This window comes from Erinaceus europaeus, chromosome 8, assembly GCF_950295315.1.
Source record: "Erinaceus europaeus chromosome 8, mEriEur2.1, whole genome shotgun sequence".
Lineage (NCBI taxonomy): Eukaryota > Metazoa > Chordata > Mammalia > Eulipotyphla > Erinaceidae > Erinaceus > Erinaceus europaeus.
This window is the reverse complement of record NC_080169.1, coordinates 57,939,884-57,964,132: the sequence shown is the minus strand read 5'-3', so window position 1 is coordinate 57,964,132 and position 24,249 is coordinate 57,939,884.

The following is a 24,249-nucleotide window of genomic DNA, read 5'->3' as shown; positions in this document are numbered from 1 at the left end:
TAGCAGTTTTATTTGTTTTTAATCTACCCATTTTTTTAATTTATGTGTTTCTCTTTTTTTTTATGCTCTGTTGTTCCTCAGTTGTTGTGTCTTGAGTACAAGTAACACTGTACTAAATGCCTTTATGACAATTGCACTCACCAACCTCCGGAATTACAGTAGCAACTGAAGTAAGTATTGAAGTAGTTTAATCGTTACCAGTTAGCCAAACAATTTCTCCAGTCCGTGAAAAAATAGTAACCAAATCCCAGTGAAGAAAGAGAAAATAAATAGAGGATAGCAAGAATAGACAGTTATGCAAATCTACTATCCAGTGTATATTCTAGGGGTAACAAGAGGGGAAAGGGAACTAGAGCAGAGATACACACATAGAGAGTCCACTCTGAGTCAGCTTTCTTCCCCAAAGTAATTCACAAATTCAGAAAGGCAGAGAAGAAAGAAGTGTATGACAAGATTTAAAAAAAGAGAGAGAGAGAGAGAGAGAGATAAGAGAGAGAAAATGGAGAAGATAAGAAGAAGAGTTGTAATTAAAGAGCAGTGTAAGGAACTTCCCGAATGCCTATCAGTGAGTTAAAAAAAAAAAATACCCTGTTTGGTGGTATGGGGTATCCTGCTAGTAGCTGGTCCCAGGGACTGCTTATGGGGGGGAGGGGCAGTGGGAAGGATGTATGCTTGAAAATTAAAAGGAAGAAAAAAGAATTTTTTTCCCTACTATAATTCTTAACCCAAATTAAGTTATAATCGCCTCCTTGGTGTCTAAGGACACCTTATTGGCTGGCCTGCTAAAGGCAGAAAATCCTATTGTCTCAGGGGAGTGCTTGCGGAGCTCAGAGGCTAGCAGCTTCCGGGAAACCCCCCCCCCAGACTTTTTTAAAGGATTTCTCAAAAATGGAAACTAGCTCCAAGTCCTTTGATCCAATGAGAGCTATACTCAAGAAGTCTTTGGATCCGCCCTCAGGGACGCGGTGGACCCTGGAGACTCCCAAGAGAAAGCCCCCGAGCTAAAGTGCTCTCTCCAAGTCCTCTGCCCACCGTGCTCTGCAACCGGTGGAGGAGCCGCCATCCTGGGCGAAAGACAATGCCCGGCGCCGCCTGGGAAGTCTGGAGCCCCGCTAGTCTGTGTCACCTTTACTGTAATTCTTAACCCAAATTAAATTATAATCACCTCTTTGGTGTCACCCCTTATTGACTGGCCTGCTAAAGGCAGAAAATCCTACTGTTGCCGACGATGCGATCAGAGCACTCATTGTTAGCAGCTTCTCAGTCCGCCATCTTTCTCCGACTCCCCTGATCCAGATTTCTATCCCTTCTCATCTCCCCAGACAATAACTTGGATCCACCTGTATGTCAGATTTCAGGCTCAGGGAAAATAAATAAATAAATAAATTAATTAATTAATAGTATATCCCAGGCCCTTTGGAATATAACTAAAATATGCCTCCCAGCTATCTAAAAAATGGAGGACCCCCCTACACACACTTCATCTGCACTATTCCAGGCATTAGGGTCCATGATTGTTCAACAATTTGGCTTTGTATGTTAACTCTCTTTTCAACCACCAGGTTCCAGATGCTAGCATGATGCCAACCAGACTTCCCTGGACAGATGACCCCACCAATGTGTCCTGGAGCTCCACTTCCCCTGCGCCCCACCCTCCTAGGGAAAGAGAGAGGCAGGCTAGGAGTATGGATAAACCAGTGAATGCCTATGTTCAGTGGGGAAGCAGTTACAGAAGCCAGACCTTTAACCTTCTGCATCCCACAATGACCTTGGGTCCATACTCCCAGAGGGATAAAGAATAGGAAAACTATCAGGAGAGGGAATGGGATATGGAGATCTGGTGGTAGGAATTGTGCAGAGTTGTACCCCTTTTATCCTATGGTTTTGTTAATGTCTCTTTTTTATAAATAAATAAATAAACGAGGCAGGATTAGAATATTAGAATAAGGATATCATAAAGTATTCCTAGGGAAAGAATTTTAAACATCAGTCAGCAGAGTAAATTTGTGGGTTAGTGTGTGAGTGAGTGAGTGAGTGAGTGAGTGAGTGAGTGGGTGAATGAGTGCATTCCTAATCATAGATGATAACCCCATAGGCCTCAAAGAGAGCACAGTAGGGACTCTGAGTAGGCTTAAAGTATAGATATAATTACATGTATTTGATGAATCAAGATAGTATCTTTGTTGTTGAGCACTTGTTTTCTAAAATTGTTATAAAATTAGATGAAAGGAAATTGCAACAGAACAAAATATATCACTTTCCCAGTTTGTTTATTCCATAAATTGGCAATAATTTATGAATGTCTGGAAAGTGTGTTAAAATGTGTTATTTATTCCAAAAAACACTGAAGAACATTAAGAGCAGGAAAGGAGAAAATACTGTGCTTATATCTTCATAAAAACAAATCACAAATATTGGATAAGCAAATTCATTTCAGTTTTCAAAACCCAAGATTTTCAGTTGTTGTTTGCAATGGTGCTCATAGTGGTGGTACTTAGGCTTCTGTATCTGTATGTATTTTGAACCACAAATGACTTTTTAATCCTTGCACCTTAATTATTGGAACTAAAGTCTTTTCATGTGGAGTTTTGCCAATCTGAGTGTGAAAGACTAATGAGAGGGTAAAAGAATTCACAGGTTTCCAAAAGAAGGAAATCATGAAATAAATCCACTATTTGATTCTAAGCGGCAATGTAGTCTCATTGAAGTTACAAGGAAATTATAGCTTTTCCAAAAACTAAAAAGTTTAAAGCGGCTTAAAAATATCCCACAGTGAATACATAGCAACTAAAAATAAGGTGAAAGAATGGAAGTGCAGCTCCTACCTTACTGATGAGAAATTTTAAGTCATCAGCTCCCATATATTTTGTTTCTCCTCTGTTTCTATAAAATCTAAATATACCCCACAAAGTGTAACCATTTTTTTTTCACATAGCATCAAGTCTCCATCTAAAGGAAACAATCATTTTCCTTTCATAGAAAATGTTACAAGGGTCCTTATAAGTGTAAGCAGCCATTTGATGAGAACAGAAATAGCTTTCAGTTTATGGTGAGTGAGTTGAGCAAGAAGTTACTAAAACTCCAGTCCATTAAGTTGATATTACCAGAGCAAATGGCAGGGTAAACACAAAAGAGCAAATAAATCTTCACTTAAGCATAAATATGTTTTTAAAAAATTAAATAGTGGTAAAGTACAAGTTGAAGGAATTTTTTATCTTATTTTAGTTTTCCTTCTTTTCATTTGTGGTTAATATTGGGTTACAATATTATTAGATTACAGTTTTCAGTTCCACACCACAACCCACCACAAAAGTGCTATGTCCCAACCATCCCACATTATCAATAACCTCAGTAGGTCTCACAAATCTTAGAAACAGTTTGCCTGCTTCTGGTTTTGATGTTGCTGTTCTTTGTTTTGTGTTTTGGTTTTTTTTTTTTTTTTTGCAAGTTCATGTGTATCAAATCTTTAGATTCCACCATATGAGTAAAAACGTTCGAATAGTTTGAATGAAATTATCTTTGAAAGAAAAATTTAAGAAAAATATATTTTTAAAACTTTTTATTTATTATTGGATAGAGACTGAGAGGGGAGGAGGAGACAGAAAGGGAGAGAGAGACACCTGCAGCCCTGCTCCGCCACTAGTGAAGCTTTCCCACTGCAGATGGGGACCAGGGGTTTGAACCTGCAACCTTGCACACATTTTTAATGTGTGTGCTTGACCAGGTGTGCCACCGCCTGACCCTGAAAAATATCATCTTAATCCATTGGAAGAACTAGAAAAGGAAGTCAAGTATTTGGAAAAAGTGGTATAGTATTGTGGTTCCTGATATCCATTAAACAGAGCCCTATTGTGGGGGTTTCAGGCATTCTTCTCTATGGAAACTGATTCCTGAAAATGGGAATTCAGCTGTGCATTGATACTGAGTCATTCTTCTCTCCTGCAGGGAAAACTAATCACATTCACCAGGATCTCTATGACAGCTGAGACATCTTAGAGTTTTATTGACTTCAAACTGTCTTAAGGGTTGAGTGTTTAGTTCCATTGTTGCCCTAGATAGACCCCTGGGGTTCACTCAAGAGCCCGTGGCACATAACACAGACTATGGTGTACTAACGGTATTTGGTATATGACAAGCATCTGAAGATAAATCAGGATATCTCTTACTTGGCATGTGTCCCAAGATGTGTAAGACCTAAATATATAAATCATAGGCATAAGCACTTTTGAATGGAAATGCTAATAGACGTTTGACATTTGATTTAATAAAAAAATACCACTCTAGTGAAAAATTTCAATTTATTGTTTGTTTTTCTATTTTCCACTGTCTGTCTGTCATTTATCTATGCTCTATCTACGATCCTTAAAATCAAAGGGGGAAAATCCCAGTTGGAGCCCCAGCTCCCCAACTGCAGGGGGCCGCCGTTTCACAAGAGGTGAAGCAAGTCTGCATGTATGTATGTTTCTCTCTTCCTCTCTGTCTTCCCCTCCTCTCTTGATTTCTCTCTGTTCTTTCCAGCAACAACAGCTATGACAACAATAACAATAACTACAATAAGTGCAACAACAAGGGCAACAAAAATGGAAAAAAATGGCCTCCAGGAGCAGTGGATTTGTAGTGCAGGCATCGAGCCCCAGTGATAACCCTGGAGGTTATAAATAAATAAATAAATAAATAAATAAATAAATAAATAAAGGAAAACAGAGATATCTACCTTTAGGCAACATGTTTATGGAAGCTGTTTACAATGAGTGAATCATTAAAAAGATCTAACAAATCCTACATACATTGTAAAATATTAGTTTTATATCTTACTACAATTCAATAGAACATATTCAGAGTCAGAAGAAAAATCATCCATATGCCTTTTATCATAATTCCTTATAATGCTTTTTAAGCACACTATCAGCATGTCTTTTAAGCTTGCCTTCCATAAAAGCTGTAAAATTGTACACTGTCTTTGAAATAGAGTTATAAGTGATATGTGTTTTATTCCAATATTAAATATCTTATGGAAATGAACTCCTGAGTTCTACTAGTATTTTTGAAAATAGAACATGAGAATGTCACAATCTCTTTCATCTACCTGATATTCATAAGAAAGAGAACAAGTCTTTCTAATTACTTGATGTTTGGGAGAAGTATACAGTGAATAATTTAATTATATGGTATGGTATTTGAGTGACTTTGTGAACATGGCACTTGAACAATTGTGTTACATGTAAAGAGATTATGTATGTGAAGTTATAAGTATTTTCATTACAATATATATACTTTAGAAAATCATATTTTACATTATGTTTCAATATCTGTTTTCACTACAAAAAATATTAATAGTGATAACAGTAAAATAAATCATAAAATCATGTTTTTCATTTTATTATAAAAACTACATTATTTCACTACAGCTGTTCATAGAAAGTTTACTGTTAGCAGTTAATGGAACAAATTGAACTGCATTAATAATAATTTTACCCCCTTTTTCCCAATATCCTAAACTTGTGTAATTTCTGTGCAATTTAATTACTGGGGTAGGTGATTCATAAGCATGTCAAAGTTTAATTTGCCCCATATAGAAATATTGACATCTACTATCTTCAAATACTGATACAGAAACTAGTTATCTATACAGAAAAGTATTTTCCTGGTATCAATAATTTCCACCATATTTACTTTTCTCTACTGCCACCTTATTTATGTAACCTTTAGGAAACAATTTTTTCATACCAGAAATGAAATTACTTTCATTCACATATGTCCTGTCATTTTCATGCTGCTGACATCCTCTTCCTCATATATTTCAATAACTTATGTTGCTATTTTTCATTGTTGTGATGTTCCCTTCTTTCTTTTTTTCTTTTTTTTTTTAAATATTAATTTAATTTATTTATTCCCTTTTGTTGCCCTTGTTGTTTTATTGTTGTAGTTATTATTGTTGTTGTCGTTGTTGGATAGGACAGAGAGAAATGGAGAGAGGAGGGGAAGACAGAGAGGAGGAGAGAAAGATAGACACCTGCAGACCTGCTTCACCGCCTGTGAAGCGACTCCCCTGCAGGTAGGGTTCGAACCGGGTTCCTTATGCCGGTCCTTGTGCTTTGCGCCACCTGCGCTTAACCCGCTGCGCTACAGCCCGACTCCCCCCTTCTTTCTTTATCATTGTGTCTGCAGGATTTCATTTTTTTTCCTCAATAACTTACTTGCTTTTGTTCTTTCCCCTTTAAAGTTCATTCATTAGAGCACTGCCTAGTCAATACAACTGCAGCTTGACTACATGTATGCTTTCATTACTGGTATCTTTCTCTTTTTTTGGTCCTTTGTGCCATATTTTGTCTTGTTTATTGGCTTTCAAGTGAGCTATCAATTTCTCTTTCCTGGGAAAAATCTACTATTTTTCTTCCCTCAAAGAATTGTACATTTCTCCTTATGATAAATGCCTTAATTTCCTTTTTTTCTTTCAAGTATTAACAGATTTTATCTCTTGGTATGATATTTTCATTCTAGATTATCACTCTCTAGAAAATACATTTCTTCACAATAGCTTAATATTGTTGACTAACATAACATTTTATTTGCATGTTGATTTCTTATTCCATCTTAACTCCACTTGACTTTGTTTTTATATGAACTGGAGCCTTTTTTTAAACCCCTGTACATCCAATTTCATAAATCACTTAGAAAAAGTATGTATGCAATATACTATACCCAGTCCAAGTTTCATCTATAAATGAGATAATCCCATAGTAGTCTTTCTCTTTCTGGCTTATCTCACTCAATATGCTACCTTTAAGTTATATTGAAGATGTGTCAAAGAAAATGACTTTATTTTTAACAGCTGCATAGCATTTTACTAAAGCAATGAACTCTGAGGAAGGATGGTTAGGTATAGGATGGAGTCATGGTGCATGGTGGTCTAAAATGATCTACATTGGGTGAGTATGTTGAAAAAGGTATACTTATGTGCCAACAACTGTATTATAAGCTATTAACATCCTCCACTATAAAGTGTAGGAAGAAAGGTGTGGCTGTGTGTGTGTGTGTGTGTGTGTGTGTGTGTGTGTGTGTGTGTGTGTGTGTGTTAGAGCTGGGGTCTCCCGCGTGCAATGGATTCACCTCCAGGCCACTGTTTCATTCAGATGGAGAAAGAGACAGAGGAAAAGACACTAGGACACCAGAATTCCATCTGATGGCATAGCACTTCCGATCTGGTGCCAGGATTGTGTATATGGTATGGGGCTTACCTATTCAATGAGCTAACTTTCCATCTTCATACATACACATTTATTAAATGACTCAATAAGTTTTTGACATTTCACCAGTAATACCAGTAGAATCAAGCTCTCCAAAAAATTTCAGGTATGCTTTTTCCAGCATATATATGTCATATATGGAAATGAGGTTAATGGATACACTATGAAGCTCAGAATAAAATTAGTTTTGCATTTACCAGTTAATGTATACAAATTTCCTAGATTTAGAGAAATAGAAAAAAAGGGTTATGTTTGAGAAATCTAACTTATGACAGTAAATAGAGGCAAAGGTTTATCATCATAAATCTTTCCCTTCTTAACTTTTTTCTTTTTAAAAATTTATTTATAAAATGGAAGTATTGACAAGACCATAGGATAAGAAGGGTACAATTCCACACAATTCCCACTACCATAACTCTGTATCCAATCTCCTCCCTTGATAGCTTTCCTACTCTTTATTCCTATGGGAGTATGGACCCAGAATCATTATGGGGTGCAGAACGTGGAAGATCTGACTTCTGTAATCGCTTCCCCGCTGAATATGGGTGTTGGCAGTTTAATCCATACTCCCAGTCTGTCTCTTTCTTTCCCTAGTGTGGCAAGGATCTGGGGCGATGAGGTTCCAGGACATATTGGTGGGGTCATCTGCCCAGGGAAGTCCAGTTGGCATCATAGTATCATCTGGAACCAGGTGGCTGAAAAAGAGTTAAGCTATAAAGCAGAACAAATTGTTGAATAATCATTAACCTAAAGGCAAAAATATTCCAGATGAAGTTTTGGGATCTCTGCTTTTATAAACTTGGTAGATCTATTTTAGGTATATTCAAGGGACCCATGACTTTACTAAATTTTGCCTGAGCCTGACATCTAGTATACAGGTGTATCCAAGTTATTGTCTGGGGAGATGGTGTCATAGTTGTAAAAGGGACTAGAAAGCTGGATCAGGGAAGAGAGTAGCTCCCAAATATGGGGAAAGTATTTAAATATTGTTAACTGTGTACCTCACTGATTTGATCTGGGGCCCATATTCAGCACAGGAAACTATGTAACCTCTGCATCCCTATAGGTCTAAGCTTGCATTCTGTGGTCATAGCTAGGAACATTCCAGGCTGCACTAATTTTGGGACCCATCTTCCTTGAGTGATATGTATGGCATGTTGTCCAACCTCCCTTTGGAGAATGGAACATTCCCTACCATTGTTGATCCACATTAAGGGCAAGGTCCTATAGGGGCCCACAATGGGGTCCATTATGTTGTTCCTGATGGAGATGACCAGTGACAGTGGCAAAGGAGATCCGTTAGAGGTCTAGGCCCATCATGTCTGTGTGAGAATCCAGGACTCCCTGAGTAGGGCCCCAGTTGATGGGATGAACTGATAGTGACTAAAGAGTCACCGTTAAAGTATGCCAGTCTCTTGTCCTTATTTAGCTTTTGTAGTCCTTACTTTGTCTGAATTTGTTTCTATTCTATTAAACTTCTTGCTGTTAGGTAGTTAAAAATGTCTAAACTCAGTAGTCCTGGTATGTTCTTGACTTAGCTTTTGGAAATTATTCGGCTGAGTGGTATTCACACTAATAAATGCTGTTTCCTGCTTAATTGCCTCAGTGTGTTCTATCTCTCTGCTTGAGAATTATACAATATCTTCTCTATTTTAATTGATTGCTGTTGGATAATAATAAAGTTCATTTGTAAAAATGTAAATGTTCAGTTCAATATGCATGATAAGTTACAGAGCTATGAGTTACTAAATGAATATTGTTTTAGCTCACTAAATTGATGGCAATTTGCTATGTTATAATAGAAAACTGATAGCATTCACTAGTTCTTAACTTTAATAAGAATATATTTGAAGTTCTACAATTCTGTAGAATGTATTCTTCATGCTATTAACAAATATATTTTCTCAAATTAAGACTGTTACTTTCTATTTCTAATGTATAATTTTTTAATTATGTGAAAATAAGTCAATGTAAATATATTTACATTTTAGAGCCTGTAATATAGTTATAAATCATTAATATGCACATCAATGTAAGTATTGCTAGATGTTTCTCATGTGAGATGAAAGAGGGAGTGAAAAAGAAAGAGAAGCATCACCCTAGTACTCCATGCCCCATGAATTTCCCTTTCTCATCCCTATTCTTTATCCCTTTGGGGTATGAATCAAAATTATTTATGGGGAACAGAAGGTGGAAGGTCTGTCTTCTGTGATTTTTTCATCCATGTTGCTCCCATATGATGTTGGGATTTAAACACAGGGAGTCATACACAACACAAGCCATACTTTGCCCTCTGAGTTATCTCCCTTTATCAGCCTTTAGATTTTCTAATTCTAATCTTCCTTGCATTTCTCAGTCACAGTTTCTTATTTATTATTATGTTATTTAATTAACAAATTATACTTTGCTACTAGTTTATAGTCTAATGAGAGTGCATCTTTTTCTCTTATTTTTCATTATTTTATTTGTTAATTTATTATTTATTTATTTTTGGATAGAGACAGAAATTGAGAGGGTAGGGAGAAGGAGAGAGAAAGAAACACCTGCAGCACTGCTTCACCACTTATAAAGCTTCCCCCCTGCAAGTGGAAATCGGAGTTTTGGACCTGGTTCCTTCCACACCGTAATGTGTATGCTCAACCAAATTCTCTACCACCCACCCTCCACATTTGCTCTTATTTTTATATTCTCTTGGAATTATGTGAATGACTTTAATGTGAGCAGTAGAAGTACAGAGATGGGTATGTTCAGATTAAAATTGTTTTCAAAAGTTTCAACTATATGAATTCAAAAGTATATTGTAACTCAAGGAATTTGAGATAAATAATAAGATAATGAGATATTCTCACAGGTTTCCCCAAGAATCAGTTGGGAAAAGCTTAGCAACTAGTTGAGCATCCCCTTCTAGCTGTGGGAGTGGGGGAAGGAAAGAAGGAAGGAAGGAAGGAAGGAAGGAAGGAAGGAAGGAAGGAAGGAAGGAAGGAAAGAAAGAAGTGCTGGGAGTCAGCCCCAGCAGGTTATTAGAGTCACTCAAGGAAAAGAGAGTCGGCACATGAATGAAGTGAGAGACACATTAGCTGCTTCAAGTGCAGTAGAGAGACACCTCTGCCTTTGTCTCTGCAGAGGCTTATTATTTAAACACCTTTCACCTGGATACAGTTGACATCATGCAAGACTATTGTTATTAACATCAAAAATAGCTCCAGACATTATTATCATTTTAGGCATGTTTCTCTTAAAAGTTCCCTTGGTATGAGACAGCCTGCCCTCCCCTAGGTTTTGACCATTTGTGTGGCCTTGGGGTGGCCACATAACTTCAAACATTACTCCCTTTGTTTTGGCCATCTGTGTTGGGTTAGCATATCTTTTCTGGAGCTCAATCTAACAGCTCATCTTCTTAACCCATTCTTGGATGGGTCTAACTAAGTAACCCTCTTCCAATATCTAGTAAACTGTCTACCTAAAGAATTCTTCTGTAGTAAAGTAAGCACACACCATGGGAGCTCTCATCTGGCTAACCATTGTATGTATGAGCTTTTATTAACTTTTACCTATATGGAAGTTTACTAACTTCTACACATTTATCCTTAATGTTAACTATATAACTACACAACCTCTATATATATTATAGATAAATGTAAGGGAAGCAGGGGTCTATGGGTGAGGGTAAGCAATAGGGCCTCTTTATATTTAGGAAAAAAATATGAAACCACAGTCTGCCACTTATTCTATAAGCTACCCATAGTTCTGGCTATTGGTCTGAGTCCAGCTAACTGAGAAACTATAGTGGTGACAAACAGCTCTTTTTCTGAGTCTTTTAATGAGTGTAGCAGCTTTTATTCTTAGGCCATTTTTAGTCTTGTTACACTCATTGTCATAATTGTTGTTACTGTGTACTTCCCCAGGTAATGTGTGCATTTTCAACATAGCCAATAAGTCCTCAAATTACCAATAAGTCCTCAAAATGCACACATTACCAGGTAATGTGTGCATTTTCAACATAGCCAATAAGTCCTCAAATTTCAACATAGCCAATAAGTCCTCAAATTTCAACATAGCCAATAAGTCCTCAAATTTCAACATAGCCAATAAGTCCTCCTGCAATTAAAAACAAAAAGAATGAGTAGCTTCAGTTTAGTCTAAGACTTCCCACTTTACAGTCGGCCCTAGCCTGCTTCGTTCTTTATCAGCCAGCAGACCTGACTTCACATCCACCATTCTTGTTCTAGCGTTTGCCCTTCTTCCGTAGCCAGTCAACAGCGTCAGGTTGAGCCTGATGTAAAGTTTCAAGACCTCCATTAAACAAAAGGATGAATAGCTTCAGTTTGGTCTAGGACTTTCCACTTTGCAGTTGATCCTGGCCTGACCTGTACTTTGACTTGACTTCACCTCCACCAAGGAAGGAAGGAAGGAAAGAAGGATGGATGACTGAAAGACTGAATACAGAAAGAAGTGAACTTAATTTGTGCATTTCTAACCACAGTCTGAGCTAGCTGAGTCTGGATATGGAGTTAAAATTCAGAGTTGTTATAAATTAGGCAGAGATAATCAAGATTTTATTTTATTTTTAATTTTGTTGTCCTTATGTAATTATTGGATACAAATAATCAGAAATTGAGAGGGAAGGCAGAAATAGAGAGAAAGAGAGACAGAGAGACACCTGCAGCACTTGTTTACCACTGCAAGGCTTTCCCCCTGCGAGTGGGGACTGGGGGTTCAAACCCAGGTTCTTGCACATGTATCATGTGCACTTAACCAGGTGAGCCACCACTTGCTCCAGATAATCAAGATTTTATGCACATATATTGTTTAATCATTGTGCATGCCTGCAGCTCACACCCTACTTCTAAGAAGGGCCATGGCCTTGAATAAGATGGGTTTTTGCAGAAAAGATAGTGCACGAAAGAGCAACCCCCTAAAGGTTATCTACTACAACCACTCCTAACAGGAGAAACAAATTTTTCCTTGAAAGGATAGCTGACTTGTTCCTACAAAAACTATTACATGTGAATATAAAAGGATAACGAAAATGCTTCTTTTCAGGCTTAAATGATTTTTTAGATAGGAGCAGCACTGAATTTTACTGATTGACCTATATGGAAAGACCAGGTACCCCAGAAAAATCTTGGGAACACTTGAAGGGACCTTGCATATGATTGTACATATCAGAAATATATTGTGATCATGTTAAGTGAGATAAGTCAAAAAAGAAAAGGATGAATATGAGATGATCTCACTTATAGACAAGTTGAAAAATACTACCATGATGCCAACCTGCCTTCCCTAGGGAGAAGACCTCACCAATATGTCCTGAAATCCCACCTCTCCAGAGCCCTCCCCGACTAGGGAAAGACAGAAACAGGCTGGCGGTATAGATTGACCTGTCAGTGCCTGTGTTCAGCAGAGAAGTAGTTACAGAAGCCAGACCTCCCACCTTCTTGCATTCCTTAGAAATCTTTGGTCTATACTCCCAGAGGGATAAAGAATAGGAAACCTCCCAATGAAAGGGATGGGATGCTGGTAGTGGGAATTGTATGAATTGTACCCCTTTAATCCCACAAGTTTGTCAATGATTATAAATCACCAATAATAATTTTTTTAAGTTGATAAATAAGAAAACACAAAACAAAACTTGGACTGGGCATAGTGTATTGCACCAAAGTAAAAGATTCTGGGGTAAGGGAAGGATTCAGATCCTGGAAAATGATGGCAGAGGAGGACCTAGACGGGGATGAATTATTATAAGAAAAACTGGGAAATGTTATATATGTATAAACTACTGTATTTTATTTTTTGTTACTGTGTTTTTTATTGACTGTAAAACATTAATCCTCCCCAATAAAAATATTGAAATACTGTCGCTTGACGCAGCAGTGGGATGTGAAGGAGAGAGAATCCAAGCACAGAGGGAACACAAATCTTTATTGTTGGGTCAGACGGGTGGTTCAGGCCACGTAGAGCCAGCCAAAAAATAGCTGTGTCCTGCTACTTCACCACTGGGCAAGAGAGAGCGCACGAGGGGAAGTAGGCCAGGAGTGGGAGTGAAGTGTCAGGACAGGATTGGTTGAGGAAAGTCCTGAAAGTACCATAATACTCTGTGTAGAGTGGCAGAGCCTTGGGGAGACGTCTTCACAGCATCTCCCCCTTTTCTTTTATATCTAATGGACACAGTAAGGAACTGTATAGAGTGGAGCAGGCTTAAATGTTTTTAAGGAATGCCATGCTCGGGTAGGAAGATGTAGAACATTTACAACCCCATACTAGGTCCTCTGTCATCCTTTTTGGACCTGTATTCTCCCACCCACCCACATCAGAGTCTTTTACTTTGGTGTAACATGCCAATTTCAGTTCAGGTTCTACTTGTGTTTACTTTTCTGATCTTGTTTGTCAACTTCTGCCAGAGAGTGATATCATCCTATATTCATCCTTCTGTTTCTGACTTACTTCACTTAACATGAATTTTTCAAGGTCCATCCAAGATTGGCTGAAAACGGTGAAGTCACCATTTTTTTTACAACTGAATAGTATTCCATTGTGTATATATACCACAACTTGCTCAGCCACTCATCTGTTGTTGGACACCTTGGTTGCTTCCAGGTTTTGGCTGTTACAAACTGTGCTGCCAAGAACATATGTATACACAGATTTTTTTGGATGGGTAGGTTGGGTTCCTTAGGATATATCCCCAGGAGAGGAACTGCAGGATCATAGGGTAAATCCATTTTCTAGCCTTCTGAGAGATCTCCACACTGTTCTTCACAGAAGTTGGACCTATTGACATTCTCACCAGCAGTGCAGAAGGGTTCCTTTGACCCCACAACCTCTCCAGCATTTGCTGATGTTACCTTGTCTGATGTATGGCATTCTCACAGGAGGGAAGTGGTATCTCATTTTTCTCTTGATTTGCATTTCTCTGACAATCAAAGACTTAAGAGCATTTTTTCATGTGATTCTCAGTCTTTTGGATCTCTTCTGTTGTGAATATTCTGTCCGAGTCCTCCCCCCACTTTTGGATGGGGTTATTGTTTTGTCGTTGAGTTTGGCAAGCTCTTTATTATTCTGGTTATTAGCCTCTTGTCTGATATATGGCATGTAAAGATCTTCTCCCATTCTGTGAGGGGTCTCTTGGTTTGGGTAGTGGTTTCTTTTTCTGTGCAGAAGCTTTTTAATTTGATGTAGTCCCATAGGTTTATGCTTGCCTTTGTCTTCTTTGTAATTATATTCGTTTCATTGAAGATATTGTTCAAATTTATGTGGAAAATAGTTCTGCCAATATTTTCCTCTAAGTATCTGATAGTTTCTGGTCTAACATCCAAGTCCTTGATCCACCTGGAATTTACTTTTGTGTTTGGTATAATACAGTGGTTCAGTTTCATTCTTCTGTATGTTTCAACCCATTTTTCTAGCACCATTTGTTGAAGAAATTCTGCTTTACCCATTTAATAGTCTGGGCACCTCTCTCAAAGATTAGCTGTCCATTAGGTGTGTGGGATTCCTTCTGGGCTTTCAGTTCTGTTCTAGTCAGTTTGTCTATTCATGTTCCACTTCCAAGCTGTTTTGATGACAATGGCCCTGTAATAGAATTTGAGGTGTAGGAGTGTAATGCCTTCAGGTCTGTTCTTTATTCTCAAGATTTTTTTGGCAATTCAAGATCTTTTTGGGATCCAGATACACATTTGTAGCGTTTGTTCTGTTCTCCTAAAGAATGTGGTTGGGGTCTTGATGGGGATAGCATTAAATGTATATATGGCTCTGGGTAGTATATTCATTTTGATGATGTTAATTCTTCCAACCCATGAACATGGAATATCTTTCCACTTCTTTGTGACATTTTCAATTTCCTTGAGTAGTGACATAATTTTCAGTATACAAGTCTTTCATTTCTTTAGTTATGTTTGTCCCTAGATATTTTATTGTTTTTTTGTTGCTATAGTAAAATAAACTGATTTTTGGATTTCAAGTTCTTCTAACTTAATGTTTGCATAGAGGAATGCCACTGACTTTTGAATGTTAATTTTGTAGCCTGACACCTTACTGCATTGCCTGACAATTTCTAAAAGCTTCTTGCTGGATTCCTTAGGTTTTTCTATGTATACTATCAGGTCATATGCAAATAGGGAGAGTTGACCTCTTCTCTTCCAGTCTGTATCCCTTTAATTCCTTACTCCTGCCTAACTGCTATGGCAAGAACTTCCAACACTATGTTGAATAATAATGGTGATAGTGGGTAGCCCTATCTAGTACCTGATCTAAGGGGAAATGCTTCCAGTTTTTCACCATTGAGTATGATGTTGGCTGTAGGTTTACTATATATAGACTCCACTATCTTCAGGAATTTTCCATCTATTCCCATTTTTGTAGAGTTTTGATCAGAACGGGATGCTTTATTTTGTCAAAGGCTTTCTTAGCATCTATTGATATGACCATGTAGTCATTGGTCTTGCTTTTACTGATGTGGAGGATCATGTTGATGATTTAAGTATATTAAAGAAACCTTTTATCCCTGAGATAAACCCCACTTGGTCATGATGAACAATCGTTTTAATAGACTGCTGTATCCAGTTGACTAGAATTTTGTTCAATATTTTATCATCTATGCTCATCAGAGATATTGTTCTGTAGTTTTCTTTTTGGGTTGTGTTCCTCTCTTCTTTTGGTAGCAAAGTGATGTTGGCTTCATAGAAGCTGGAAGGGGGTATTCCTGTTACTTCAATCTTCTGGAAGACATTTAAAAGTAGAAGTATTAGATCTTCTTTGAAAGTTTTGTAGAATTCAATTGTAAAATCTTCTGATCCAGGACTTTAATTCTTGGGAAGATTTTTGATAACTGTTTCAGTTCCATTAGCTGTGATGTGTCTGTTCATGTTATCTAGTTCCTTGATAATTAAGTTTGGAAGTTCGCAGGTATCTGGAAAATCATCCATTTTTTCCAGGTTCTCAAGCTTGGTGGCGTGGAGTTGTTCATAGAAGTCTTGCATGATATGTGGAATTTCTGCAGTGTCTGTTCTGATAGCTCCTCTTTCCTTTCAGATTAGATTTATTTGGGTCTTCTTCCTTTTTTGTTTTGTGAGTCTGGCTAACGGTTTGTCGATTTTGTTCACTGTTTCAGAGAACCAATATTTACTTTTGTTGATCTTTTGTATAATTTTCTTATTTTCAATGTTATTTATTTTTCCCCTAACTTTAGTTATTTTTGTCCTTCTTGTTGCTTTAGGGGTCTTTTCTTCAGCTTCTTCTATGTCTTTAAGTTGTGCACTCAGGCTGTTCTCATACTGCCTTAGCAGTGTCGCAAATATTTTGATAGCTTGTGTCCTCATTTTCATTGAACTCTCGAAACATTTTGATTTCTTCCTTGATTTCCTCTTTGACCCAGTAGTTGTTAAGTAGTATATGGTTGAGCTTCTACATTTTGGGACTATTATTAATTTTTTTTTGATAGTTAAGTGTTAGTTTCATACCACTGTGGTAATAGAAAATGCTTGGGATGATGTCAATGTTCTTGAATTTGCTGATGTGTCTTCGTGGCCTAAAATATGGTCTATACTTGATAATGTCCCATGTGGACTTGAGTAGAACGTGTATTCCAGTATGTTGGTGAATGATTCTGAAAATATCTAATAGTGCTAGTTTATCTATTTCCTCATTTCACTCCCTCATGTCTTTATTGATTTTATGCCTGTATGATCTGTCAAGTTGAGAGAGTAGGGTGTTGAAGTCCCCTACTATGACTGTGTTGCTGTTAATATATTTCTGTAGTGCTTTCAGTAGATGTTTGATGTATTTAGATGGCTTCTCATTGGATGTGTAGATGTTAATAATTGTTAAGTCTTCTTGACTAACTGATCATCTGAGTGTTAAGTAATATCTATGCCTGTCTTTTTAATTTTATTTATTTTAAAGTCTATCCTGTCAGATATAAGAATAGATGTTCCTGCACTTTTTTGTGGGCCATTGGCATGTATGATAGTTTTCCATCCTTTCACTTTAAATCTGTGTTTGTCTTGTTGAGTTAGGTGGGTTTCCTGTAGACAGCAGATTGTTGGGTTGTGTTTTCTGATCCATCTTCCTACTCTATGCCTTTTAATAGGTAAATTCAGGCTATTGACATTTATTGACATCAAAGACTGAAGATATTGTAATACCTTTCTTGTAGATTTTTATAGTGTTCTGACATATGGCATATGTATGGTAGTCTGACTGTTTTAGGAGACCTTTCAGAACTTCTTTAAGGGCAGGCTTGGTTGATTCTTTAAATTGTTACTTGTCTGAGAAGGTTTTTTTTTTAAATTTTTATTTATTTATTTATTTATTTAGTTAGTTTAAGAAAGGAGACATTAACAAAACCATAGAATAAGAGGGGTGTACAATTCTGCACAATTCCCATAACCCAATCTCCATAGCCCATCCCCTCCCCTGATAGCCTTCCCATTCTCTAACTCTCTGGGAGTATGGATCCAGGGTCGTTATGGGTTGCAGAGGGTGGAAGGTCTGGCTTCTGTAATTGCTTCCCCGCTGAACATGGGCGTTGACTGGTCGATCTGTACTCCCAGTCTGCCTCTCTCTTTCCCTAGTAGGGTGGGGCTCTGAGGAAGTGGAGCTCCAGTACACACTGATGGGGTCATCTGTCCAGGGAAGTCTGGTCAGCATCTTGCTGGCATCCAGAACCTGGTGGCTGAAAAGAGCGTTAACATACAAAGCCAAACAAATCATTGAACATCATGCACCTAAAGACTGGAATAGTGCAGATGAAATGTTGGAGGGTATTCCCTGCAGGGTCTTGTTTACTTCTGTTTTCAGGTATATATTTTTCCCCTAGTTTATGGGCATGGGTGAACCTATGCTCTATATCAGGGGACCCGGACTATACCTAGGTTTGGGGACTTTATTGGGGAGTGGAACACCTGGAATGGAATTAGAGAATACTATGAAAAGGAAGGTCTCACCTGAGTGATGAAGCTGAAGGGTTGTCATTCCACACCTGAAGTATCTGGTGAAGTCACAGTCTGAAGTGAAGCATGCTGGGGTAGCACTCGTTGCGTTTATTAGGTTGCGATCTGTGAATGCAATATTATTTGATTTGAATTGAGAGCAGCATGAAGAAAAGTGGGCCCCACCCTAAGGTTCCAGAACTGGGGTAAATATAGGCTCTATAGTGGAAATGTGAGGTTCCTGTTGTTTTAGGGTTCAAGAAGACAATGGATAGTTATTGTTATCATCACATTATTTGGTGATAAGGTTAACTTTGGAAAGTCCCTTTGAGAAGGTTTTTATGCCTCCATCTAGTCTGAATGGCAGTCTAGCAGGATATATTAGTCTTGGTTGAAAACCTTTCTCATTTAGCACTGGATATCTTGCCATTCTCTTCTGGCCTGTAATTCTTGTTTGCAGAAGTCTGCTGCTAATCTTATGGGTTTTCCTGTGTAGGTGACTCTTTGTTTTTCTCTTGCAGCCTTTAGGATCCTTTCTCTATCCTTACTGCTTTCCATTCTAAATATGATGTGTCTTGGTTTCTTTAAGTCTGTGTTAATTCTGTTTAGGACTCTCTGGGCTTCTTGAACCTTTATGTCTTTTATGCTGTCTATAGAAAAGTTGTCAGCTACTATGTCCTGAAGAATGCTTTCTTCCCCTCCCTCTCTTTCTTCCTCTGGTAAGCCAATAATATGTATATTATTTCTTTTGAAGTCATCCATAGATTTTTGTTGTTGTTTTCGGTATCTCTTAATCTCTTTTTGAGATCTCTTACTTCTTTTTAGTTGTCTCTAATTCATCCTTGATCTTGCTAATTCTGTCTTCAGCCTCATTTATTCTATTCTCTCTTCTCTCTACTGTTTTTCTGGAGTTTATCTATTCTATTGCCTTGTTCTGATGCTGTTTTAGCTTGTTCAAGTAGTTGTGTTCTTAGCTCAGCTATTTCAGCTTTCAGCTCTCTAGTCACCTTGGGATAATTAGTTTTTTCTTCCAGAGTCTCATATGTTGTTTCTGCATTCCTGATGACAATTCTTTCAAACTCTTTACTCACTCCTGTTATTATTTCCTTAACTAGTATTTGGATGTTGACCTCATTATTTTGTGCTTCAACCTTTGGGGGGCTTTTAGTTGGACTCTTGTCCTGCTTCATTTCTCCAATATTCCTTCTTGTTTGTTTAACCATTCTATATAGTATATTATGAGGTTCCTATCTCAGTACATTTCAAATTACTGATCACTCTTGCCTAGATTGACTTGTGTCTAAGCAAGGTAATTAAAGTGTTCATACTTGTGGAAATTGACAGTTGTTTCAATATTATTTTAATCCCTGAGTTGGAGCTCAGTGGCTTAAACCCTCATTTGTTATTTTTCTTCCCTGTAGGCTATGGGAGCCTGAGAGCTTTTAAACTATAAGTAGGTTTCTTATCTTAATCACTGACTCCTGACCAAGAGATAAAGCTGGGTAATGGAGAGATAATCCAGTGGTTATGCAAAGAGACTCTCATAGCCCCACCACTAGGCCACCTAGGTATAGATCTTCTCCTAAGTTTTCTTGTTAGTTCTCTGTCCCCTGGTTTCATCACCACAACCACCACCACCCCCGGCTGCTCCTGATTCTGTGGCAGTAGTAATGGAAACTCATTTAGTTGCATTTAGTGAGTCTTAGAGGAGTCCTCTCTTTCCTTCAGCTGTCTTTTTGTTGTTAAAATAGCCTGGAGTATGTCTCTCAACTGGTAAACTGAAGGGCTGTTACCAGCCACTTAATCTTTCCCTAGGCTCTTCTCAGTCCAAGAGCCACATGTGTTTGCACTCACTGGTAATTTGTTAGGTTCCTGAAGTCTTTCTAATCTTGTCTTGTTTGAGTCCCAGGTGATCTTTTGTATTCCTAGTTGATCCAGGAGAGGAGAAGAGAAACACAGCTGCTGCTGCTCCATAGCCCTACCTCCAGTGAATTTTTCTGAGATCAGATTTTTTTAAGTAGATGTAAAAGAATATTATTTTGTATACATATTTTTAGGACTAACACTGTTAGGCATTCCTCTATCTAGTATCATATTTTTCTTATCACTTTATTGAGGGGTTAATGGTTTGCAGTACAGTTGTTGACACATGGGTAGCATTTCCCACCTCACCATAATAGGTGTCTGATAAACATCCTCACCTTCAACTTAGGATCTTTTCTACAATATTGCACCAGGATTTCAAAGCCCTCTGCCCACTCCCATTCACTTCTTCCCCAGGGTCCTTTGGTTTGCTAAAACACACTAAACTCAGTCTAAGTCTTACTTTGTGTTTTTCTTTTCTGTTCTTGTTTTTTAAGTTCTAAGTATGAGTGAAAGCATATGGTATTTATCCTTCCCTTTGGGGCTTATCTCACCTAATGTGATCTAGTGTCATTTAATTAAGCTATAGCTTCAGTCATTAGCAGTTCTAATATCTACTTATCAGGGTTGTGATGATTTTTGAATAGAGGGCTGTGAAAATATAACATATATATAATATATATATATATACTCAACACTGTCAGTTCATGATTATTATTTTCATATGATACAACACTGACAACCCTCTCAAAATAGAATATTCATAAATAACTCATAATTCTATATATAAAGGTGAAAACCTTATTCATGCCTTGGAGAATTTTTCTGATGGTTGACTGCTCCCAGAGTTGTCTTCCTAAAAAATTAAAATTCAAGATTTTACAAGTGGGAAACAATACTGTTATATTTTAATGAGCACTCTCTGAATCTTAAATTTAGGGCAATAACTAAAGCTAATACTGATATAAAAGAGTGCCAGTCTCTTGCTTAAATTGTAAGATAATGTGCTACTTTACTTTCTTGTTATTTATCTGCTCATTACCAAGCTGCCTCTTTGTTTTACCCAGTTTGATATGTTAAAAAAAAGTAACATAGTATTCATTTCCACTTTTATATTTTTCTAACCAATATGGATAAAATGTACTTCTGAAACATCATCAGAATCATTCCTTATGACTACCATAATTCATCCAAACTGGAGTTTTGAATATCTTCTGAAAAGGACTGGGCTTTTCATAGTGTAATCCAATATTAATGTGACTTATATTGATATTATTTACTATTTCATGTTAATATAGTTTAATAAATTATAAGATTAATGAAATTAATAGCTAAATTTGAATACTTCTGCTCACATTAAAAGTAATTTAAAACATAAACTTTCAGTATGATTTCTATATGATAGTATCTTGATATTAAATAATTCCCATGGTTATTTCTTTCTCTAATAACTGGCTTCAACAGAAGATCTGTTTCTGCTTTTTATTTGACTTGTTTTGGAATTTTTTAAATGTTTACTTTATGCTTATACTTCATATCCTTCATCTATATCTATGATTATCTAATTATAATTGAAGTCTATTTTAAATATGTAAAGAACCTACATCCTAGAAATTAATCAAAGAGGACCATTTATTCCTAGAGTGTTATACCCCACTTAAGAAACTAATAACATTGCCCTACTCCCAGTCTAAACCATCTGATTTCAGGGACATAATTACAAGCAGAAACTATGACAGGTCCAATCGCATGCTGGGTCTGAACTGGGTGCCTACTGATTTTTCAAAGATGAGTAGCCAAAATCAGAATTTAAATTGTCAGCTCAAGGAGAACTTTAGTATTTTTGGTTCCTGCTAGTCAGAGAATAATGTGGGAGCGCAGAGGTACTGGCTTCTATGACATTCACTTCCCTGAACTTGACACAAGCCTCTACTCCAGAAATTCCAGAAGCATATCTCTTCTCAATTATTCATACTCCTACTATTTGAAATCACTTTGTTGCCAGAAGGTGTTTCTAATCCATATAGATAAATGTAAACTCTATTCTTGCACATTTCATGGGTGGGGTGAAATTTTAAAAGAGGAAAGAAATGAAGGAGAAAATGAAAATACCTTGGAATTATATATAGTAATTAGTTTTTCTATTTTAATGCTCTAAGTTTCATTAAACAGTAGTGATAACCAGCAGTAAAATGCAACCCCGGGAGTGAGAAAACATGTCAAATTTCATCCTGAAAAGGCTTTTTTTGCAAAAACACAGAGACAGTCAATTCAGTTTTATTCTGAAGATTTATTTCACACCAGTCAAGCTACTCAAGATTAATTCAACCTGTCTCCCAGATGCAATGAGTGTGAAGAACTAGAACTTACTGATTTTGCAATATCTCACTATCTCTAAATATTGTATACAGATGGAAGAAATAATTGTATTCAAATTTTGTGTTAAAGAAACTGTAGCTCAGGAAAACTTGTACTGGCATAAATTGTATGTGTGAGTGAGCAAATGTGGTGTGTGTGTATGTGTGTGTGTGTGTATACAGCGTGTGTGTATGTGGGAGATAATTTCCTTTTTGAGTGATTATTTCTATTTATGTATATAAAGCTCAGTTTTGTTTATCACATCATTAAAATGGGGGAAATATTTTACCCTTTATAGGATCTCAAAGTCCTCAAGACTATTTGAATAAAATATTTTAAACAAAAATCAATATTTCTCAAAGAAAACAATTATTAGATAAACTTCTGAAAAAGTTGTTTTATGCCATATGTTATATGGAACAATGGGACCCTACTATACAATGTTAGAATGACTAAAATCAAGACTAAATATGACATTTATAAAAAAAATCTTTCAAAAACAGAAGTTGTGATTTTACAGATTACCTGTTGTTTGCAATTCCAGATGGGGTAGAAGTAGTTTTTAGTTTCCTTTTTAAAATTTTTTTTTTTCTTAACCAGAGCACAGTTCAGCTCTGGCTTATGGTGGTGTGGGGGATTGAACCTGGGACTCTAGAGCCTCAGGCATGAGAGTCTGCTTGCATACCCATTATGCTATCTACCCTCCCAGTTTTTAGTCTTCTATGTCCTGTGAAGAAATAGAAGTGACTGCATAATGTTTTTGCACATTTATAATGTTGCACATTTTGTTTCCAATAGGTATTTAAGACTCCACTGAATATACTTACCATAATTTACTTTAATTGTTCCAGTGTAGCTGAATAATGTACTTTAACTATTCCAGTGTGTTTTACTTTTCTCCAGTTTTTATCTTAGGAAAGAATATTGCAGTAAGTATATTTCTATATAGGTAAGAACGTTTTCAAAGCCATTCCCTTAAGACCTGTTCAAGGACTGGGATATAGCACACCCAGTTAAGCACAGAAGTTACAATGCACCAACATGTGGGCTCAATCCTTCAGTCCCCAGTGGTAGCAGGGCAAGCTTCACAAACAGTGAACCGAACCATGGTAAAAATGTCTCTTTCTCTCATCCACCCTAGCTCCTCCTCTCAATTTCTATCTGTTCTATCCAAATATATTTAAAAATAGAGAAAAGAAAATAGAAAAAAAAATAAAGTCAGGCTCATCAATAAATAATTATTTGGGGAGCTGAGTGGTGGTACACCTGGATGAGTTCACATGCTACAATGCTCAAAGACCTGTGTTCAAGCCCCTAGTCCCCACTTACAGGGGGAAAGCTTTGCCAGTGGTAAAGAAGATCTACTGGTGTCTCTCTATCTCTCTCCCTCTATCTCCCCCTTCCCTCTTAATTTCTGTCTGCCTCTGTCCAATAAATAAGTAAAGACAATAAAGTAAATAAATATTTGTTTTAAAATAATAGGGCTAAAGTACAAAAATAATGATTTGATCAATTAGTCAAGTCAATGATGAATCAAGTCCAGTGGCTGATTTTCTCTGCTACTTTCAGGTAAATTCTTGAATCATTTTTATAAATTGTTTTTAAGTTCTTGACAGAACACACAATAATATCTATATTATAAAATCTTTGTGATAAAATGCATGAAGTAACCATGAAGTAAGCCTAGGAGAGAGTCATCATAGACAACAATACAATTACTGGGGTTTGAAGATAGCTCACCCAATAAGGTATGTGCCTTGTCATGGGAATGGCCTGGGTTCGAGTCTGAATACCACATAGGCATGTTATCCCACTGAGGGAAGCTCTGTTGGTATCTCTTTATCTCCTTGCTT